Source organism: Schistocerca nitens, chromosome 1, assembly GCF_023898315.1.
Source record: "Schistocerca nitens isolate TAMUIC-IGC-003100 chromosome 1, iqSchNite1.1, whole genome shotgun sequence".
In the NCBI taxonomy this organism is placed as follows: Eukaryota; Metazoa; Arthropoda; class Insecta; order Orthoptera; family Acrididae; genus Schistocerca; species Schistocerca nitens.
This window is the reverse complement of record NC_064614.1, coordinates 467872634-467894508: the sequence shown is the minus strand read 5'-3', so window position 1 is coordinate 467894508 and position 21875 is coordinate 467872634. Positions and strand designations below refer to the sequence as shown.

Here is a 21875-nt window from a genome sequence, read left to right as displayed (position 1 = left end):
AGAACTGACATGTGATTACATTTTCACGCAATTTGGGTTCATAGATCCTGAGAAATCAGTACCCAGAACAACCACCTCTGGACGTAATAACGGCCTTGATACGCCTGGGCATTGAGTCAAACAGAGCTTCGATGGCGTGTACAGGTACAGCTGCCCATGCAGCTTCAACACGATACAACTATTCATCAACAGTAGTGACTGGCGTATTGTGATGAGCCAGTAGCTCGGCCACCATTGACCAGACGTTTTCAGTTGGTGAGAGATCTGGAGAATTTGCTGGCCAGGGCAGTAGTCGAACATTTTCTGTATCCAGAAAGGCCCGTACAGGACCTGCAACATGCGGTCGTGCATTATCATGCTGATATGTAGTGTTTCGCAGAGATCGAATGAAGGGTAGAGCCACGGTTCGCAACACATCTGAAATGTAACGTCCACTGTTTAAAATGCCGTCAATGCGAACAAGAGGTGACCGAGACGTGTAACCAATGGCACTCCATACCATTACGCCGGGTGATACGCCGGTATGGCGATGACGAATACACGCTTCCTATGTGCGTTCACCGCGATGTCGCCAAACACGGATACGACCATCATGATGCTGTAAACAGAACCTGGATTCATCCGAAAAAATGACGTTTTGCCATTCATGAACCCAGGTTCGTCGTTGAGTACATCATCGCAGGCGCTCCTGTCTCAAGGGTAACCGCAGCCATGGTCCCCGAGCTGATAATCCATGCTGCTGCAAACCTCGTCGAACTGTTGGTGCACATGGTTGTTATCTTGCAAACGTCCCCATCTGTTGACTCAGGGATCGATACGTGGCTGCACGATCCGTTACAGCCATGCGGATAAGATGCCTGTCATCTCGACTGCTAGTGATACGAGGTCGTTGGGATCTAGTAGGGCGTTCCGTATTACCCTCCTGAACCCACCGATTCCATATTCTGCTAACAGTCATTGGATCTCGACCAATGCGAGCAGAAATGTCACGATACGATAAACCGTAATCGCGATAGGCTACAATCCGACCTGTATCAAAATCGGAAACATGATGGATGGTCCGCATTTCTCATCCTTACACGAGGCCACAACAACGTTTCACCAGGCAACGCCGGTCAACTGCTATTTGTGTATGAGAAATCGGTTCGAAACTTTCCTCATGTCAGCACGTCGTAGGTGTCGCCACCGGCGCCAACCTTGTGTGAATGCTCTGAAAAAGCTTATCATTTGCATATCACAACATCTTCTTCGTGCCGGGTAAATTTCGTATCTGTAGCACGTCATCTCTGTGGTGTAGCAATTTTAGTGGCCAATAGTGTAATACGCTGCCAACTGCTTAACCAAAGAGACTCCTGACAGACTGCGTGGTAAAATTTCTGTCAAACGGAATGGGCGCTACGTACCTGGATCGCATATTTGAACCTCCCCTCACGCTATGGCGGAACAGGGGGGAGGATAGCCGGAATTACTTTATCTGACACCTTAGCATCCGCTGTTAATGTGACTCAGCTGCTCTCCAGTTCTTTTCCCAGACCTTTAATGCGACAGTATGAAACTGACGAGTGAAAGCTTCTTGAGGACGACATATGACCCACCAAACGTGCGTTATTCCATGAATTTCTTGACTCTGCCCCTGAAACTGCTTAGAAAGACCTGATCATTCACAGTGACGGATACAGAGTGTCATCCCTTACTGTAACTAGTCCTCTCCTGACGATATGCACGTTTAATGTTGTTTTTCACTGCCTCTCACCTTTTTAATTGCCTCTTGATCGAATCGCTAAGGCAGAAGGTCATTAAGCGACCGAAGTTTGGTCAAGAGCGAATTCAGTTGGAAGGAACAGTAGTAGTCATCTGAGTGTAATGGCTGTCACTATTAAATGTTGATGACCACTAATTTAAGAACAAATCCAACGCCTCTGAGAGCCGGAAAGGTGGCGTGGTAGTTATACGGCTTATGCCGCTGTCAAAACCTCTTAAATTATTGAGATGTAAGGTGGGAACATTATCGCTTACTAATGTCTTTGGAGAGACGAAAGTAGCGACGATCCGTCCTATGTGTTGGGTGCTTACAGCCCATATCGTGCCTCTACCCGTAATCAGTCACGTACCTTTTTAACGCAACAACGAAAAATACAAAACGATTCCTTCTTTGAGTATGGGGTTCCGGCGCCAGACAATCCACGTGCAATTTATCCATAGACTGATACTCAAGAGTGGCTTAAAGCAATCTCCATTTTGGGCCCCTATCAGGCTTGGCCGCTTTGCACTGGTCGCATTCAGTCACTAACCTACTAATATCCTGAAACATCACTTTCCATGTAAGCTGTTCCATAATCTTAAGGTTCGTGTAAATGCAACTCCCGCCCCCTCTGAAAGCACTGAAACAGGCCAGGTTAAACTTCCGGGAACACAAAACTTAGGTCTTCCATCCCACAGGTTTGAAAACATAACATCCCATTTCATAAGGAATACCTTGGATTTCCTCATCCTTATCCAGCTTATCACACAGACTTTCAAACTTCAAATCATGCTGTTTTTGGGCCTTAAGGTTGAAAAAAGTAAACGGAATCTCAATTAAAATCACCATAACACTGAACACTTCCCCTCTTGATTTTGGGTCCTGGTTCGCTCCAGATTCATGAAATGTGCTACTTAAGGCGTCGGAAATTTGATTCTTTTAATCCTAAATATGGGAAACTTAAAGCTGAAATGCTGAAATCCTTTTGGACCAACAGGTTATCCACCCTGTCTTACAGGGATGAGCAGACACTCAGCTCAGAGCCCGATTATCAGTCTCAAGGCGAAATTTACGATGTTTTAGATAAAATTAACACTTCTCCAAGTTAAGGAGCACCACCTAGGCTTCTAACCTGTAAACAGAAAGTTTAGCCTCGGCTGGTGACAAGCTCGCTTTTCTCCATGACACTCTTGTCACCCCAACATTGCATGCATCAGTTTCAACAATAAGATGAAGGTTAAAATCATGGATTCCTAGCACTGAGACAATACTGAGAGCTTGTTTAAAGGTGTCAAAAGCCACTTGCTAGGATTATCCATAAACAGAAGTATCCCCGTTCCCTCACAAACAGTACCAAAATTACTCTATTCATCTTGTTGCGAAACAAGATTCCGATATCCTCTTAACTGGCCTAGACACCGGCTTACGCGTCGTGTAACTTCAGCAATATTACAGTTTGATTTCATCTAAGTTAACCAAACATAAATTAAAACAGCACACTATTTGTTCTGGTAATTAACAAGCTAGTGTGAACCAGTTGATCAATCGTAACACAAGGACTAACAAGAGCTTGAAAACGTTAAAAAAATTTTTTATACCATTACTTGCAAAGGAGAACAATTCAATTAAGCCACCTTTAAGGATGGATTGAAATCTTTACAAAAATTTGATCGGAGCTTCATATTAGGTAAAATTACTCTAAACTACCTCTAAAGAGAAATTAAAAGCTTTTCAAACTTTAAAGAAAATTGAAAATATAAGGTTACACTGAGCTACTCTCAAACGGTAAACACACAATCTTTCAGGTTGTCTTAAGTTCCACGGTAGATGTACTCGAATTACAATTTACAAAAAATGGTTGAAATGGCTCTGAGCACTATGGGACTTAACATCTATGGCCATCAGTCCCATAGAACTTAGAACTACTTAAATCTGACCTAAAGACATCACATAACACTCAGTCATCACGAGGCAGAGAAAATCCCTGACCCCGCCGGGAATCGAACCCGGGAACCCGGGCGCGGGAAGCGAGAACGCTACCGCACGACCACGAGCTGCGGACTACAGTTTACAATCATTAGTTATCAAGAAAGAAGTCCCGTAGAATGTGATTCACTGGAGGGGCGTAAGGACGCAGGCACAACCACGCCAAATGGAATAACAGATATGTTGGCGTGGAGTAGAAAACACAGTATACTGCGGGCAGGTGAGCTTAAACAGCAACCACTAATGGCGAAAACCGAAAAACAGGTTCAAAACAGTAACGTTCGAAGCGGCTCACCAGTGAGGGTAGTAGGCAGAAGAGCAACTCACCACTAGCGTTTCCGTGAGGCGTCACACATTGTTCGGACGAATCCAGTTGCACGACAGGATTTTCTGCTTCTGTGTACCGTAGCGTCCCGGCAGCGAGGGGCAGCTCCAAAGTCACCACTGCAGCACAGGCGCTCTTCTCGCACGCGCCGCTCCGCCAAGCCTCCCTGCTGCTTCCCACAAGCAGCCGCACCGCCGACGGCCAGCACCAGCCTCTGTGGGTCGATTGTGAACACCGCCTGTCCACCTGCTCCCTCTCCAGGCTCTCCTCACAACTGTCTCATGATTTCCATTTAAGACACCGTCAAACGAATGAGGCCCCTAACAGACTGGTGAAAAAATATCTGTCCGAAGATACCTGGAACGCACGAACCAACTTCCCCCTCTTATGGCGGATTTGGGGGAGGGCAACTAAAACTACATTCATCAGACACCTTAGGACCACCATCTGGTCATTTGTTCTCGATCTGGCTCAAATATGCTTTAGTATCATGAGGTCAGTGCCGGACGCATCCATGAAAGGAAGTCCATTTTGAATAAGTACAGTGTCAGAATAATGGTGATCCGTGAGTGTACCGTATGTAAAGATATGGAGATCAATATGCCTACGAAAACTATGCTTCCCCATATAACAACAGGCTCACCAAAGTCATCAAATTCGACAATATTATCATGTAAGGATCCGTCCAGCAATATCGAACGTGATCATTTTGCTGGTCGACGTGTTACAGTGTGCGGACGCACATTGTTGCATGGACGTACCGGTGTTCAAATATTTGAACACGATACACTCACCGTTCAATTTTAGTGCAACACTGTACTCCTCGCCCACGTGTGTCTTCTCAGGACTGAATTCGAATCTGATTCCATTTTTGTGCATGACAGTGGGTGAGCGCATCGAACTGGGTAGGCAGGGGAGCCGTTGGAACAAGAGAGTATCCAGTGAATGGTCATTTTATCGGTGTAAATCCCAACCAGCACGTTTGGGATGCATTGCGGATACATACTGCAACACGTCCACATACGCCAATGGCCGTCTAGCAGTTGTCAATCGCGCCAGTAGAGAAATGAACGCCCAACCAGAAAAACTGCTCTTCAGCGTCATGAGCAACACGAGAGCACGTTGCAGAGCTTGTGTTACTGCCCGTGGTGGTCACATACCCTATTAACACTCATGTCCCTCCTTTTGTAAAGTCCATTCTTCTCCGGAAGATGTTGGTGTGAATTACTTTACAACCTTGTGGTCAGCATGATATCAGGTTGCAGAGCTTGTATTGGGTCCGTGGTGATCACATACCCCATTAAGAACCATGTCTCTCCTTTTGTAACGCCCAATGTACATACATCAAAAAAAGTTTTGCATCACCCCGGTTCCCAGAACTCCTGAAGATATTTTGGATGTTGTATCACACACACAATCCCTTTCATTCTTCAGAGATGTCACTAAACCCGCCCAAAGATGTAATTGACCATGCATGAGCAGCGCCTATTACACGGTGGGGGTCCGACAGCCGATGAGTTCCAGTCATTCCACCAGGAAGGAGGTACACGGCTCGTGTTGTTTGTAGTTCAACCATGCCTAGACGGTCAATACCGCTGTTTGATCGTGTACGTACGCATTGTTACTTTGTGCCAGGAAGGGCTCTCAACAAAGGAAGTGTCCAGGGGTCTCGGTGTGGACCAAAGCGGTGTTGTTCGGACATGGAGGAGATAACAGAGATACAGGAGCTGTCGATGACATGCCTCGCTCAGGCCGCCCAACGGCTACTACTGCTGTGGATGACCGCTACCTACGGATTACGACTCGGAGGAAACCTGACAACAACGCCACCATATTGAATAGGGATTTTCGTGCAGCCACAGGACGTCATGTTACGGCTCAAACCGTGCGCAATAGGCTACATGATGCGCAACTCCACTCTCGATGTCCATGGCGACATGAAACTTCGCAATCACGACACTATGCAGCGCTCTACAGATGGACCAAACAACATGCCGAATGGGCCGCTCAGGATTGGCATCACGTTCTCTTCACCGATGAGTGTTGCCTTCAACCAGACAATCGCCGGAGACGTGTTTGGAAGCAACCAGGTCATGCTGAACGTCTTAGACAGTGTCTAGCGACCGCAGCAAGGTGGAGCTTCCCTGCTGCTTTGGGGTGGCATCATGTGGGGCCGACGTGCGCCGCTGGTGGTCATGGAAGGCGCCGTAATGACTGTACGATACGTGAATGCCATCCTCCGACCGATAGTGCAACCATTGGCAGTATACTGCCGAGGCTTTCGTCTTCATAGACGACAATTCGCGCCCCCATCGTCCACATCTTGTGAATGACTTCCTTCAGGATAACGACATCGCTCGACTAGAGTGGCCAGCATGTTCTCCAGACATGAACCCTATCGAAAATGCCTGGGATAGATTAAAAACGGCTGGTTATGGACGACGTGACCCACCAACCACTCTGAAGGATATACATCGAAATTTTGTTGAGGAGTGGGACAATCTGGACCAACAGTGCCTTGATGAACTTGTGCATAGTATTCCACGACGAGTACAGGCAGCATCAATGTAAGAGGACGTGCTACTGAGTATCAGAGGTACCGATGTGTACAGCAGTCTGCAACATATAATGTGTGGTTTTCAGAAGCAGTAAAAGGGGCGGAAATGATGTTTATGTTGATCTCTATTCCAATTTTCTGTATAGGTTCCGGAACTCTCGAAACCGATGTGATGCAAAACTTTTTTGATGTGTGTATTATCAGTAAGCAACTTTAATGTAAGTAAAATATTCAATACAGAAAAACAACAAATAATAGTTTCAGAAGATCGTCTTAGCAGATTGAATATTTCGACCATAACGGACGATATCACGAGAAGTGTGACAGTTGATAAATGTAGATAAGCACCGGCTACATATCTACTCTGTTCCTCTCTTGAAGATGATGGTTTGAACCATGGTAACGCTTGGTGGAAAAATTAGCGTAGGCTGTAAACAGATTGTGATGATACGGTAAGGAGTTCGAGAGAAGATTACACTCGAAGTAAAAGTGTATCGGTGAGTTGGATATAAATTTCGGACTTTAATACGTTGTTATTCCAAGCTCTTTTTATTTCTTCTGTTTTCTATAATTTTCTGTACTGTAAAAACATTGTCATTCGTCACTCACCCCATTCTAAGTCCGGATTGGTCTTCCGATATTAGTTTTCCATTATCCTTTTTTTAGTTTTGGTCTCAGGATTTGGCTGAATCCAGAAGGGTTATATCTCAGCAGTTATTACACTTATTTTTATTTCCCTTACTAGAAAAAGATGTCAGTATGGCTTTTAGCCGGTGTCTTGATACCTTCTTACTTCTAGAACATTCATTAGAATTGTGATCAATATCGTACCTACCCATTTCGTAATATAATATTCCTTAGTGTGTAATAGAATATAAGAAACATATTACAATTTGTAGAGTCTCGAAATTATGCCGACGTTGCCATCCTATAAACTGACCGCACAATCACGAAGATCTCGGAAGCTACTTACACGTTCCTAAAACTCTGAATAAAGCTGGATGCTACCTTGTAATACAAGCTGTTCATTCCCTTTCCCGTTCAAGTTAAAAATGGGACGATAGAAAGATTCACTTGCATGCCCTTAAATCTGCCTTATTTTCTCTTATCTAACGGCCTCGGTGGATTATATACGTTAGAGTTACTTTGAAGTGTTGGATCCTTTGTCTACACAGGAAGAGCTTATTCGTGATCACTTGCAGAGCACTTCTGCGTTCAAAGGAACATAAAGTACAATTCAAAACGAATTAACTGAATTAGCTACCAAAGTCATTAAGGATCACATTGAAGGAGATTTACAGTCAGTTTAATGTGTTAGAGTTCAAGCAGATGAAATCCTGGAAGTTTCTTCTAACTCACAAGAGAGGCTTATTTTGTTCACATGACTTCCTTTATTGGTTTTCACAATGTTTCTAGTAACGAGATTGGTCAGGGTTTATCAGAAATTGTACTCAAAGCACTTGATATTTGAAGAGTTATTGACAAACTAGTAAGTCAGACAAATGATACAGCCTCAGTAATGGCAGGTAAATATGGATGTGTCCAAACTTTGTTAAGCAAAAATGCCCACGAGCTATATATTTGCATTATTATGCTCATAAAAGAGTTACATTGTTCTCAAAATATCAGATCAGTTAGGCTTTTCATTTACTACGTTTTAGCGTTACATTCAGTTTTCAGCAAGTCCTCAAAGAGTAAAGCACTCTTCGAAAATAAAGGATTTAGATTTCCTGAAACATACACTACGTGCTGGAATTTCAGTTCGCGAGCTGTTTAGACAATATACCTTAAACGCCTTGAGTTGAAAGACGCTTTCCAAAATATCACCACAGGTGATGTAGATGGCGCAGAGTCGTCCAACAGTGCTACTGGCTGCTTAATATTCTTTATAAAACTCAATTCCTTTTCCTGATTTGCCTTTACAAAGAAATGTCTGTATATGTTGACCACCTGTATGCATTATTTTAGCACAAATCTGCATGTGCTATTAGTACGTGCAATGCTGAAATCAAGAAGACTATCAGTTCCTTACAGGAGCTGAGATCAGAAAAAAGTGTGATCACAGGTAGTGAAAGATGTAACAAGAAATTCAACAGTGAAATAATTGTACGTCAGCGTGACTTCCAGTCCCTTAAGACGTTATGATCTCTTAGATAACATGATAGTGCAAATCAGAATGCGTTTTGGACATCTTCAGAATATTCAGTTTGTAGAGTTTCTTGATAAGAATCAGTTTGAAAGCCATAAACCAAATTTTCCAACAATGAAACTAAACAGTCTTCTCACAACGTATACACTCTTCAACAAAGAACGAATGGAAAATGACGTAGGAAACGTTTATATTAATAAACATGAATATATACCACCTGCAGACTTTCTTAAATATGCAATGGTCAGTGATCTTCAAAATATTTGTTACGAAGTAACAAAGCTTATCAAATTATTGCTTACGTTCCTAGTTTCTACATCTTCTCCTGAAAGAGGTATAACCACCCTTAAGATAATTAAAAATTGCCTTCACAATTCGGTGAAAAATGATAGCTTCAGTTTTCTCTGCACTACTGGTACGGAAAATAACTTGGTTAAACAATTTACAAGTGATCAGAAATTTGAAGATAACATGATAGCTTTGCTGAGAAGAATAATCGAAGAATGGATCTCCTCTATGTAAAGATATAAGGTAAGCCTACTACATTAGCTTCTCCACTGTTACCCTGTACAAAATAAAGGAAGGAAAGAATTCAGAATTCAGTATTTCTTTCATAGAAACAGGTTAACTCTCTCAAAACAAACAAGAATGATGTTCGTCAACGACTCTCTTACGGCATCAATCTTCTTTTATAACAGTTTAGGCTCTATTATCAAATGTTGCTTTTCCACTACTCCTAACGTCCCTTTTGGATGGAATGGTGTTTGCTTTGCTGCCAAGTAAAATAACTTTTTTTTATACCATCAACAGTTTGAACACTGTATCACGTCTTTGTCATATCCTGTTCTTCTCCGTTTTACAAGAAACAGCATTGTAGCTCCCTGGTAGATTAAAAATATCAACGGAACTTGGAATAGAAACAATTAAGCTTCCATGAAACAATTAAGCTTCATGAAGCACTATGCAAAGTTGGATATTTTCAGGCTGTATTGATCTCACGACTAAATATACGGCTTCCTTGTCTATACATCAAATTGCACATCCAATTCTAAAATCGTAGACATTACAAAACAATACTGCAAACCAAAGTAACTATTGTGGAAAGACTTATTTCATCGCTTATATGCACAAAAGAATGACACGTTGTAAGCATCACGTTCGGAGTGCCGTCTGTAGGAGACTGAATGACTTTCATGCTTCATTTAATCATCCGCTTGGACCTCCTTCTTATGCGCAGCTATCTAACAGAATATTTGCCGCTTTTGATCCGTCTGTAGAAGTTATTCACAGAAAATGTCAGTAACTGAATTGCGACGAAATGAGACTAACTTCGTCTTTACATATTCTTCTCCTTGTGTAGTCAAACCGAGCCTTTAACGTTATACGTCAGTATGGCATGGTCATTTGACTCCGCGTGAGGGATTGTAAAACGCTTGAAGAGGTACCGCCGTATCGCACCTTCAGTACATATGATACACAGAAATCTGCAGACAGATGCAATGTATAGTTACAATGTATACAGGATGTTGAAACTGCCTGGCAGATTAAAACTGTGTGCCGGACCGTGACTCGAACTCGGGACGTTTGCCTTTCGTGGCCAAGTGCTCTACCAACTGAGCTACCCAAGCACGACTCACGCCCCGTCCTCACAGCCTTACTGCTGCCAGTACCGCTTCTCCTACCTTTGCCTTTCTGTCAGGAGTGCTAGTTCTGCAAGGTTCGCAGGAGAGCTGTTAAGTTTGGAAGGTAGGAGACGAGGTACTGGCAGAAGTAAGGCTGTGAGTACGGGGCGTGAGTCGTGCTTGGATAGCTCAGTTGGTAGAGCAGTTGCCCGCGAAAGGCAAAGGTCCCGAGTTCGAGTCTCGGTCCGGCACACAGTCTTAATCTGCCATTAAGTTTCATATCAGCGCACACTCCGCTGCAGAGTGAAAATCTCATTCTGTATACAGGATGTTTCCGTAAGGGCGTGCAAAACTTTAACAGAACAATTTGCAATAGGGAACCTGGGGTCAGAGAAGCCAGTTGAAGAAGATTTGGAAGTGAACTTGACTAGCGGTTTGGCTAGGATCACTGTTTTCCAGCTTATTTACAACTAACATGCGTACAAGTTTGCACGTATTGTGCTGTTTTTTCACATGTACGTTCTTTATGTCCTGTAGTAAACAAGATGGGCGAGCCTGATGACCAGGCAGTCTTGATACAGGTTTGTTTACTTTATTTGCCCATATGGTGGATCTGTTGTACATTACTTACGTTGCCCCATGACAAAACGTGCTACGAATCAACGACCAATTAATTGCTCAGTGCTATTCAGAGACGTACAGTACAATACGATGGAGCAGTATCAGTACAGTATATCCTGGTCGCTGGATTGGAAGGAAAGTTCTACTTCATGGCCTGAGAGGTCATCTAAACTGAATTCCCGTGACCATTTCCTATGGGAATATCAAACGTTAATTGTGTATAAGATGGAATTAGTTGTCAGCTTTGTAGCTACCTGTGATGTGATTCGAAACACATCCGGGATATTTGCGATGATGCGTCAGAATCTTCTTCACCGATCTCATGCTTTAATTGAGGATGATGGCCGTCAGTTGCAGCACTTTTGTAAGATACAGTACAAATAGTACGTTCATAGTGTCAATAGTGGTATTTGCAGTTAACTAACAAGTAGACGGTAACGTGATTTTCTTCCTATTATCTCCTTAAGCTAGCTTCTCCGACTTTAGGTTCCATTCATCAAATTGTTCAGTGGAGCGTCCTCTATGTCCTATTAAATCTTTGCACGCTCTTACGGAAACACTTGTAGATGAAGCCTTGTTATTGGACCATATTCTTATTTATTTATTGATCGTATGGGGGGATCACATTCTTATCTGATGAGATGTTCTTATCTATCTCGTCTAGTAAATAAAAAGAACTATTTTTAGTAATGGAACACAATGTGACCTTTAGTGGAAAAAGGAAGGAAGTATAGTGTTTAACAGACCTTCAACAGTATGTCAGGTCATTAGAGACGGTGCAATAGTTCCGAAATGCATGGAAAGAGCGTAAAATTAAATGCTTTATTTATATATGTACTGTCTCGATGTTCATCTTAAGTGATAAGGGAAACCGAGGGAATCTAAATCTCGATAGCGACCAGGTACTTTCAACTCCACTCACCTTGAATGAAGTCCATTAATTCACATTTTTCTTCCTTTTTTTGCTATTTCATCCACCCTCACCATACACGGACGGGGCTTTCAGCGACACACTCAACCAGCTCTTCAGCCTACTGACAAGAAAATCCAAATGATATGAAAGAATAATAAATCGTGAGGTAAGAGGCGTGACTTTCTTCACTTTATTTAAAAAAGTGATAATAAAAGGTAAAAAAACATAAATACAATAAGATTAATTTAAAATATTTAAAAACATTTAAAAATCTTAGATGACAACACTTAAGTTAAGAAGTTGAAGAGGAAAAGTTGGGTCGCTGAGGAGAGTAGAACGGATGTGGTGTATGGACGGAGGAGACTGTGGTGCAGATTTATCGATGGGGTAGGAGTGTCCGCTCTGATTCAGTGGGGGTTGGTGAAGAGGGGGTATTGGTGAGGATAAAATTTGATGTAAAAAAATGGGCTATGGGAAGAAGGGTGGAAAGGGAAAAGGCAGGTGGGAAAATATGGAGGAGAGAGGGAAAGGGAGCCCAACGGGGTATAGCGAGTGGGGTGGGGTTAAAGTTGATAGGAAGAGTAAATGTACGAATGGAGTTGATGATAGAGGGGGGGGGGGGAGGTGGTTAGACAGTTGAAGTTGCTTTGGGAAAGTATGTGGAACGTGTGTAGGTACAAGGTTGGTGGGATGTGTTAGTAGAGGTGCAGCAGTATACTAGGATTGGGGAGTAGAGTCTTGTTTAAAGATAGTGTAGCTTGTTCAAAGTTGTTCAACATGAGTGAAGGGAGGCAGGAACTTGATGGTAAAGGATCGATGTGGAAGAAGTAGTCGGATGCAAAGGTGAGGTGGAGTGGATGGCATTCAAGGATCTGGTGGGATTTAACGAACTTATTATGGGGGGGATCTATACTAATCTTTGCACAGCAGAGAATGGGTCAGTTCAAGATTTTGTAGGTGTTCAGGACAATGGACAGGAGCAAAACCCCAAGATAAGTTTTAGTAGTTTAAGCATGTTTTGGGCCTTCTGTTGGATGGTTAGTACATGAGGTTTCATCATTAGCTGCAGGTCGATGGTTAGTTCAAGATATTTTAGTGTTTTAGCTAACTGTCAGTTCAAGATATTTTAGTGTCTTAGTTAACTGGATAAGATGGTCATAACTACAAACGTAGAAGCCATGGAGCTGGAAGGTGTAGGTGGTACATTCTATAATTATTGCCTGTGTTTTGGAAAGATTGACCTTCAGGAAGGATTTACAGATGTTGAGCTGATGGGATAAGAGATGAGTGAGGTGCAGGAGCTGGTCATCAGAGGAGAAGGTGGGGCAGAAGCCACGCTGGTTGATGGGAAGGAGATGTTTCAGGTGTTGATGGATACGTTGGGAGAGGTTGGATTAAAATACCTTGCTGATTACAGAGGTGAGGCACATAGGATTCTAGCCACCTACCAGACTGATATCAGTAGGAGGTGTGTGCGATTTGAAGGAAAGCAGGATTTTGGTGGTTTTACACAGCTCTGGATAACAACATGCGGAGAGGATAGCGTTAAAAAGGGTTGCAGATTTGTCTAGAAAGGAGGGGGGGGGGGCATCCTTTAAGGTGTCGATAAGTGATGCAGTCAGCAGGGGATGTTGGGCTGTTTGGAGGAGACCAAACAGCGAGGTCATCGGTCTCATCGGATTAGGGAAGGATGGGGAAGGAGGTCGGCCATGCCCTTTCAAAGGAACCATCCCGGTATTTGCCTGGAGCGATTTAGGGAAATCATGGAAAACCTAAATCAGGATGGCCGGACGCGGGATTGAACCGTCGTCCTCCCGAATGCGAGTCCAGTGTCTAGCCACTGCGCCACCTCGCTCGGTAGCAGGGGATGACTTGTGTTTTCTATGAAATATATTTCTATGTCAAGTACTATGATTTGATTGTTTGGTTGTTTGTGTTATGTTGCCCAAGTACTGCAAGCTGGAAGTCAGGGGGAAAAAAGTGGTGTTTGTGGAAGTTGGGGAAGAGAAAAAAAATGGCTCTGAGCACTATGGGACTCAACTGCTGAGGTTATTAGTCCCCTAGAACTTAGAACTAGTTAAACCTAACTAACCTAAGGACATCACAAACATCCATGCCCGAGGCAGGATTCGAACCTGCGACCGTAGCGGTCTTGCGGTTCCAGACTGCAGCGCCTTTAACCGCACGGCCATTTCGGCCGGCGTTGGGGAAGAGAGAGTATCCAAAGTGAAGGTCATCAGGGATTGAAAAAATGGCAGAGAGACGGGACGTAAAGTGGTCCGCTTTGCCCTGATTGTCAGGTAATGGTCGAGTAAATTTATGATGTGTGTCTGTATTTGCCAGTGACATGGAAGTGTATCCTGGTCACGAGTTCTTAGGAAGGCAAGGGGGGAGCGATGGGATTCTCGGAGGAGAATACATGGCCGTGGCAGGGATGAGGACACCAGTCTGGGTATCCATGCATTCCCAGAGGGCATTTCAGTTGTTGCAGGAGTAGTTGTAGGCAGCTTTTGGGTTGATATTTCGATGAAGTGCGAAAGAATGAGGTAGTGTGTACAAGATCGTGAGGAGGACAGAAAGGTTGTCGCTTCGAATTGCATCTAGGACTTTGTAGTGAGGGATCCAAGGCCATTGGGAGGTGCTAGAATGATGTCTAGGATAGTACTGCTTTCAGGGAAGATGTGCTGTGGGACTAGTACAGTGTTACATTGGAGATCGTTGGGATAGTCTGTAAGCTGACGCCACCATTGGAGTTATGCAGGGGAGCTAGTGTAGATTTTGAGGTCAGCGGCAATAACATAGGTACGAAAGGTATGATAGATGTGGGTGAGGAAATCGTAGGGGAGCGGATGATTAGGTTGGAGGTAGATAATAACATTGGTGGCAGTCGGGGCTTTGAAGAAAAATATTTTAAGAACCAGGAGTGCGGTGGTTACTGTAAGAGATATTTTGACAATGATGGGGTTGTGGGAGGCTCGTATGTTGATGCTTCAACTTTATTCCGACGGTTGTGTATCTGATATCTCTCCCTAAGGAGGTGATCGATTGTGGGGAAAGACTATCTGAAGGCTCACAAGACGACGATGGGATCCAAGTATTTGTAGATTTGGCGGGGTGTGCGGATTTCTAAAGCAGATCTCCTCCTTTCCCGTGATCTTAGGGCCAATCTTTTTGTAATCATGACAGTGAATGTGGGGGTGTTGTCGAATAATGAGGTGGTGCCGTAGAGAGTGAGGGGTAATGTGTGACATTTTGAGAAGGAAGTCTGTCTGGAAAGGCGATTTGTGGGTTTGGTGAGGATGGAAGTTTCTGGAGGATGATTTGAGTGATGATAATATAAGGGATGTATTTTCTGATGTCTAGAGTGAGGAATTAGGCATTTAGCAATTTGTGGTCATGGTTGGAGAGGATGAACATGTAAACAGCTTGGGGAGCAGATGCAGGGGGTAAGCAGCGTCCATGCGTTCTGTAGTACCGAAGGTTGTTTGTGGTGTTTTGATTATAGCACTGGTAGTGGGCCTATATTATGGCGCTCTTATACGAATTTTGGGGTGGGATGGTGGTTTGGGAATTGCGTAACGTGGGAAATGTCGCTGAGCACGTACTCCTATTGGGTTCGAGATGGTACAGCTGCTTGGGGATTGTTTGGTACCATGACGAAATTTTTTCAGGCATTTCAGGGGAAGTTGTCAGAGTAGGATGGTTTGGAAGTGGGGGATCGGCAAAAGAAAAGCAGAGGTGGGGCAAAGGTCATGGGAAGAATAGTGTAGGGAAAGGAGATAAATGCAGATGGGGAAGAGGATGTGGGACATGGAAGGTGGACTCAGGGTAATGGACAAGAGAAAGTGATCCACATAGTGATAGCAGGGGCAGAAGAAAGGGCGGAGTAAATGGCGGAGGTGTCTGGAGTGGCCATTGTGGGTCAAGGAAACAGGGGACAGAAAGTCAATAATTACCAGTGGCGGATCGTCGATAGGATGGTCGGGGATGATGGCAGTGAAGTCCGGCGTGGTAAGGTGATGACAGCAGATGAGGATAGCGGCGGCGACGAAGATGTGGCGACTAGACTTCTGCGTTGGCGTTAGTGATCATGGCGGTTAGCGAAGGCGACGAAGAGGAGACGGGGGGAAGACTGCAGTGGCGGGGGCTGTGGCGTCGGTCAGGCGACAGTAGGCAGCGGCGACGACGACAGCGACGGCGGTTGTGCAGCATGACCGAGGCAGAGGCAATAAAATGATGGTATGCAAAGATGATGAACATACACACACACACACAAGCAGACTAAGCAGACGAACAAATACGGACCAAAAGCATAGGGGAATGGCCTCCACCAGTGAATGCGATAACATGAGTAGCACCAAACGGACTAGTGCTAGACAGTCTAGTCGGTTGGTATTGAAGCCACCTCTGTGTACCGCACTTCGCATTTTAGCCTTCTTTATTGTTATATCAACTCCCCATGCACAATATGGGTGAAAAGTGAGCTGTCATTGGAACTCTTCAGCAAATTGTCAGTAAAAATCAAATGAGATGAAAAAAGGCAACTTTTTAGAGGTGAAAAATATAATACATGTTTTTAGACTTATGAGAAATGTGACTTCGTGCACTGGCAGTAAGAAACAATAATAATAACAGGTAAAACGAAACACAATAAGCACACATTTAAAAACATATACAACCTGATGCCAAAACACTGATATTTAAAAGAAGTACTTTTCTGCTACTAAAAACCGGAAGGACCTGCCCTGCGATAGGGAGTCTGTTGCTGGTTGGCCGGTGAGGAAGGTAGGAATGTCATGGTATGTGGATGGAGGGCTGGTGCATAGCAGCGATAGGGTACGAGTGGATGTTGGGGCAGAAGAAGGGGCGGAATACTGGGGGGAATTAGTGGCGCTAATAGTTATTGGGAAAGGTGGTGGGGAATGAAAGGCAGGTGGGGAAGAAGGGGGATAAGGATATGCGTAGAGGGGAGGGAGAGGAAGCCCTGATGAGGAGGCATGTTCACCTTGCTGTGGATGTAAAATGTACACGGAGTATGAGATGTGTGGAAACTGTACATTTAGTTTGTATCTCGGCTTTCATCAGTGCTGCCACATCACGTAGTGTATGTAGTTGTTTATAGTTCAAAAAATCACCGAATTACTGCAAAATGCTACTGTTGTTTTACGGGGGTAAGACAATAACTGTCTACAATCTTATTCTAGTTGCCTTTAGGTTGCTTCTTCGTGTTTGTATGCTCTCCAGCCTCTAGGGGGCACGTTCTATTGATCTGTGGTAGTTTTCAGCTGGCAGTTGTGAACCACCCGTACCCCTTCATGCTTGATGTCTCACCCGACCTTGTTCGTGTCTTGGATCCAAAACCGAGCAACAGTGTTTTGAGGAGCATTGTAGTGAACATACTTTGATGTCTTGGCCACCAGTTCGTCTGATGTTAATACAATGGGATCAAACTGGGTCGCTATCAGGCACTATCACCCCGTACACGAATCAGTGGCCATTTATTTCACAAATGTATCAACAACCTGTAGAATCGTTTACATGTTTCTATTGCGTTACAAAGATGGTCCAACAAGCTATTAAGCAGGTAGATATAATGTTTTGGCTAATCATTGTACATTTGGCTTTCAATTATCTTCCGCGAATGCATATGGGATAGCAACTTCTTCTTCAAGTATTTCAGCTGAAATCCGTGAGACGGTCTTCACGGTGAGTTGGTGAATTAAAATTCCCTGACACAATGAAATACCCTGAAATGTTCAAATCACTGTTGAACAAACTAGGAGAACTTTCCCAATGTAAACTGTTTCATAGTTTTATTATTCAGCTAATAAAGGTGTTAATCTGCAGCAACCATTGCTAATTTTGACTATTTCTGCGGATTTATTCGCTTCTGTGTGAAAAGAAAGAAAAAAATCACACAAGTAAATAACAAGACTGTACAGTAGAAAATTAAAATTTTTAAACGACGATACATCTACAGTGCGCTGCACCAACTGTAGGCGAGTATGACAAAGAAGATTTCATTGTGTGCTTCGTGCTATTATGTGAAGACACTCAATTTTACAGAACAGAAACTATGATCTTTGTCATCTCGCGATGACCACAGACACGACTTCTCCGCCAGACGAAGCGTATTGCACTTGGGTCATATTCTGTTCACCATCGTGCAGGTTCGTGGCGGTAAATGTAGAACGGGGAATATTTTTATATGGCCGAGAATCAATCCCTGACCAGTATTTATGCAGTTTATAGATATTCGTGATTCATTTGGTTGCAAGAGAATAGAAAATAGTTGCAGCCCACAAAAAATCAAATTAGATGTGAGCGATAGCACATCAGTAACTAAATTCTACAACGTGTATTCTCGGTCGCAACAAGGCGTGATCACGTATTGATAGATTCCTGCTTTTTCTGAGTCATCGAATTAACAGTTAATGACTATTTTCAATCATTACTCATAGCGAATTCCCTGCCCAATGGAGTAGTTTTCGTGTATTTCTGTGGTTCTTTCACAACTAGTACATATCTTTTTTGTAACATTTGTGAACGTTCTGTGCAAACCTGACGTTTATACAACAGTGAAGCTCTTGTACAAGGGTTGCCCCGAAAGCACGTTTCGACCGGTCGCGAAATGCAAACCACAGTGATAATCATAAATGTTTTATTTGCAACAGTTAGCTACATCTTCTAACTACGTCCCTACATAGTCGCCGCTCCGACTTGGACAGTTGTCGTAGAATTGTACCATCTCTCCAGTACCCTCCTCATACAAGGTAGCCGTCTGTCCTTTCTACCAGTTCTCTATTTCGTCTGCAGCCCGTTGTCTGTGCCAAAATGTTGTCTCCATAGCCAGTGGTTCATGTGAACAGAGAGGAAAATCAGAGGAGGTCACGTCTGGGCTATATTGCGGATGATCGAACGTTCCCCATCTAAAACACTGTGACAGCGTCTTCATTGACCCTGCAATGTGCGGCAGAGAACTGTTATGAAAATGGAAATGCGTGACAGTTACGTTTTTGTGGGGTTCCATGAAATCAGGAGAAATCTCTCATCAGCCACATATACTTGGCGGGGGATACTATTTCCTAGATGGTCTTACGTGATCACTGTGAATCAGAATCGAAGAGAACGAAGTGACAGTCACACTAGAGACACCGTCCAACACATCTGTACAAAGCTTCAATGTGGTTTCCATTTCGCAACCGATCGGATCTTACTTTCTGGACACCGCTCGTACTACGAGTGATGGACCGGACTAAACAGTCATCTTCCATTCAATTAGTGGCAGAAAATTGGCCATCATCTTCACTGTCTTCACCTCGACTATGATGTGTGCAGCTATCGAAACTTCTTCGAGATTACAAATCTGTCTCTGTCTCTTAAATAAAAGATGTGTCATGGTACATACTGTCCCAAGCTGCTATTCCCTACAGTTAAAAACAGCTTCAAAAGAAGTGACACCGAGGTAGAGTACTTAAAGAAAGGTGAAAAAGTGTTAATTTATCATTCATCAATGATTCATGTTAACCATAAGAACGAATCTCCACAATGAATTATCCGAAGCCCACCATGCCGTCTCTACACATTACATAAGCGTCAACTCGTAAAAAGATATGCGGAGAATTCGACGGTTCAAAACATGAGAAGAGGAGAACAATATAACATATTACAGGCGAAATATAACTGAAATGATTTTTACGTCTCATTTCTCAAATATTCCTTTAATCATTTGCCTGTATCACGTAGAACACTGAAATCGTTTGCTTAGTCCCACGTGTTTTCAATAGATAAAATGAATGAGGTCTTTGCTGGTCGAGAAATAGTGCATTTATTTCAATCGCCATAAGTGTGATAAGGTATATAGCCACGTGTCTACGCTTGATACATAATGAACGCCTTCATGTGGCTAAGGAGGAAATGAAGGAAAGGGGTACCGTATTATGGGACTCTTAAAACGCGTAAGAGTTCGTCTATGTATCCTTCCGTCCTAGGTAACTGTTGGCAGCGTCTCTTTGAGTACAGATACTTAAATTATGAAGCTACACAGGTTATATACGTCCCATGTAGAGGCCAAATTGCGTGAATACCAATAAACTTTTGCCTGTATTGTGATCACTAAGAAATCAAACGGATAAAGATATTCGTACTGTTACAGTACATACACATCACCTAGCCGCACCTCATTGAGGAAGTGCAGCATACATCTCTGTCACAGTTTCCACCTGATAAATGTATACAGAATATGGTGGTACAGCCTCCACGGCATTTTCAACCGTTATAACAAAACACTGAAAGATCTGTGCATTTAAGTGCGAAAACAATACTAGAATTAGTCTCAATCTATCAAAAAACTTGAAAGAAGGTTCCGTCTCATTGTTCTTTACAAAGCCATGAGAAGGAATGGTATGAATTTTCTTACTGTTTTAGACATCCTCACTAGCAAGCGTTGCGGGAAACTGCTATGATGTTCTTTTAATCATTAAATTCTCCATGCATCCTGGTATGGTACCTGGTGGATGATATTTGATGAATTTAACAATGACACATCGAGCAGAGATAGTGTGAATATACTGATGTTGCAAATAAGTAAACATTATAGATTTATTTCCGTATGAGTAAATAACGATTACGCAATCAGTAATTCTGGAAGATAGTATGACTTTAATAAGTTTGCTTAGGATTAAGAAGGTACGACAGCGTTTGAGTTGTTACAGGCTTATTCCTATTAGAATCAACAGCAAACCAAAGCGAACATCAACGCTTCAGGTATACACACCGCACACTAACGTCACGATGATGATGATGATGAGTCCCATACTTCTTTACAGAGCGTAGGGGAGCGACGCGGGAGGACCGCGCCGCCTTACTAGGCAAGGTCCTAGTGGAGGTGGTTTGCCATTGCCTTCCTCCGACCGTAATGGGGATGAATGATGATGATGAAGACGACACAGTAACACCCAGTCATCTCGAGGGAGGAAAAATTCCTGACCCCGCCGGGAATCGAACCCGGGACCCCGTGCTCGGGAAGCGAGAACGCTACCGCGAGACCACGAGGGGCGGACACTAACGTCACAATTGACATTAAACATTCTGGAAGATTAAAACTGTTTGAAAGCATGTACTAGAAAAAAAAAGGCTGGGGACACGAAAAAATTCCAGATGTGTTGCGTGTTGTGTGTTGCGTCATGCTCAGACGATATTGAACTGTAAGGAGCAGATACAGACACATGTCCATAGCTTGTAGCCTAGTGTTTAGTGTCCCTGCCTCTAGATCGAATAGTTCTGGGGTCGATTGCTGGCTGGCTCAGAGACTTTCTTAGCTTTAGAATTGAGCAGTTGTGGTGTCCTAATCATTTCATTGCATCTTCATCGACATGTAAATCGCTGAAGTGATGTCAAACAGAGAAACTCGAAGTAGGAAACGGAACAACCCAAGACGGGATCTTCTGGGAATGCCATACGATCATGTCATTTCACACACTTACATCAAAATTTAGTAATGGTGATGAGTATCGTAGTCAAAGAAATTCAGCCAGATAAATAAACGTGGAAAGAAGTGGGATTTTAAAGTAGTGAACAGTAATGTAATGCACAACGTTATGTAAGCCTGTAGATACTGCGATATGAACGCCATAAAAAACATAACTGAAGGAAACTGGACCTCAATAAAAAGGGAACTTATGGATGTTGGACAAAAAAATGTATATACAAGAAAGGTAACTTCGGGAGAAACTTGACTAACAGAAAAAAAAAAAAATACTTCAACTGATCACAGAACCCAAGACTGCATGTCACTGGTAGAACCCATAGAAGGTCCAACAAATCTACCAAAGAAACTGCCAACACTACTCTTGTCTGTCCTCTGCTAGAGTACGGCTGCACAGCATGCGATCCTTAATAGGATAACAGTACCAGTTCAGGCCAGGGGCAGGTGAAATAGGCAACCCGCACTTCTCGTGAT

The 21875-nt window shown here is 43.3% G+C and overlaps 1 non-coding gene across 1 annotated transcript; it reads left to right on the top strand.

Annotated features, from left to right (window-relative positions):
- The first annotated feature begins 10557 nt into the window (after positions 1–10557).
- Trnas-cga (transfer RNA serine (anticodon CGA)) lies at positions 10558–10632 on the top strand. Its single transcript has one exon. It is a non-coding gene; the product is annotated as a tRNA-Ser (tRNA).
- Positions 10633–21875: the final 11243 nt, after the last annotated feature.